Below are 2,444 nucleotides of genomic sequence, written 5' to 3' on the forward strand. Positions count from 1 at the left end.
CCATTGCTTCGTGCTGGCTGCAAATTACCATCATTCAGAGGTTATTTCTGATAAGCTCGATATCCACAAGACTTTGAACTTCGACATGAGTTTCTTTATAGAGTTTGGGTAACATTAAGAGAGTTTAAGGATCCAACTTGGATCAACAAGACAATTCTCGAGTGCAAGCAACGACTCTCTCTTAGCCTCAACAAACCTCAACACAGGCTCCTCAATTAAATGAAAGTCTCATAATATCACAGTCAATGTTTCACAGTGAATCATCCAATCCACACGCAACAATCACAGGTTCGAAGATCATTGTTTTAACAATTATGTTGCCTCCACACATGGGTTTGTGGGAGCAGCAACAGAATAAAAAAAGCCTATGCCATTTGGCACAGGGTTCAACACAAACCACCACAATATAATATTTCCTTAATAGAGTCAACTTCATTAGATTCATCGCTTCTTTTCCATTAGTATCTGCAACTTTCTATAGTTTCTTTATAGTCCAGACAATGGGGAACAAGATAACACAACAACAAATCACGTCAACTAACAGAAACATTTTCTTTTGGGCAAGCCAATCCTTGGCATACGGCCCAGTCTCATTGATCACCATAGTTTCAATGTTGGCTAAACTTGCAAGGGAATGACAACCATGAGAACTTTCTTCTCCTTGCCTTGGAAATAGGATTTCAAGTCTCAACACTCTCAACAGATACCAGCGCAACTAGCGTGATTGTGCTCAAAATATCTCAACCCATACCCTTCATTATCGATATGATCTGGAACAACACCTCCACTTTAGGTATGCGGTTATCAATGGCTCTCGCATGACCATAGTATTTATGGACGATTGGCGTCCACAACACAATGTTGTATAGCACTAAATTCATGCTTCTCATGGATAGTGATTCATACAATAGAGAAAAATTTCTGAAATAATTCAGAGTGGTAATGCGGGTCCATAAATTCATTCACACGCACTACGCAGACAAACAAATAACATTGACAGCCCAACTCACATTGCTCATTAAAAGGATGGATAGACAACACGATGCTTACAGAGAATTTATTCACTCTCCAACTCCCTTGGCCCGGGAAGGGCCAAGGCCCAAGCCCATACGTGCTTTGATATCAACAAATATTTTCTAAATGCACTCCAAATTGTGTTCACATGAAAATAGTAATACACTATAAATACATCAAGCTATGTCTCGAGATAGCTAGTCTATCTTGGACATACATGTAAGCATAAAAACGATTCTTTAATGCGGAATAAAACACTTAAAAGAATCGAAAACTTTAATGCCCAAGAAAAATACCTCTGGCCATTGATGCTACTTTTGCTGCAAACCAAACTTTCATGTTACGCTTCCGCAGTCCACTTCCTTTCTTGATTGAAAACAATGCTTCAGCTTCAATCCAAGCTCCTTCACTATAGGTTTTCTACAGTTTGAAGGCGAAAAAACCCTACGTTGTTGTAATAGATTGCATTCTGGACGCTTAAGTCGAAAATTGAGAACATTTGGAGGAAAGAATGTTTAGTAAGAAAAATGTGCATTACGTAACACAAAGCAAGGTGGATAACTATGAGATAGAGTCGTATTACAGAACTTGCATAGCTCGGTTGACGCAAAAGCGAAATGGAAAAAAAGCAAATCCACGTAATTGATGGCCAAGAATATTTCACTCAGAGGCGGGGTCACCTACGCATCTGAATTGAACAATGAGGAGCAGCAACTGTTGCCTTGGTTTATCCACGCCTAAAAATATCGTAACACAATCTTCATGCAAGCAGAAAGAAAAATAATACAAAAAAAATATAAAGGCACTTCCAAGCTCTGCTCACTCTAACTTGATGGTGTAAAACTGAAGGGATTGAGCTAGTGAGCTTGGGGACCAAACAGAAGTATATATAGCTAAGCTTCCATCAAGCTTATGTTGGCTATGTGTCAAGTGTTCCACAGATCATGGTAGAGAACTGCAGAGGGAGTAATGGACCACTCCAGGAGCTCTCAACAAGAAATTAATTAACTGAAGATAGTTTTCGTAAATTAAGGAAATTACTGCAATTGTTTTCTAGAATTTTTGGAATAGGCGGCAAATGGTTTCCTAATCATCGGAGTCGTTAAGGGAGCTGACTCGGCGGTAGTTACAGGAGATAAAATTCTCCCACTTGGTCCATACTTCCAATCTTAATGTCTCATCTTAAAACCCAATGATAATATGTATTAAGTAATAGATACATGAATCATGGCAATAAGTCCTCCAATGACGAGTATTATCTTCCATGTATTACTATGTATTTATTTCTATTATAATTTATGTGGCAACAATTTCTTAATTAATAAACCTTATGTTTATTCTTGGTCCTACTTAGATGAATTTTCTCAAATCAACTTAAGGTGCACATAAATATGAGAAAAACATCACAATAATTAAGAATTTCATTAAAA

The sequence above is a fragment of the Pinus tabuliformis genome, chromosome 9 (assembly GCF_031772625.1).
Source record: "Pinus tabuliformis cultivar Carrire ecotype Pingquan chromosome 9, CPIR1, whole genome shotgun sequence".
NCBI lineage: Eukaryota > Viridiplantae > Streptophyta > Pinopsida > Pinales > Pinaceae > Pinus > Pinus tabuliformis.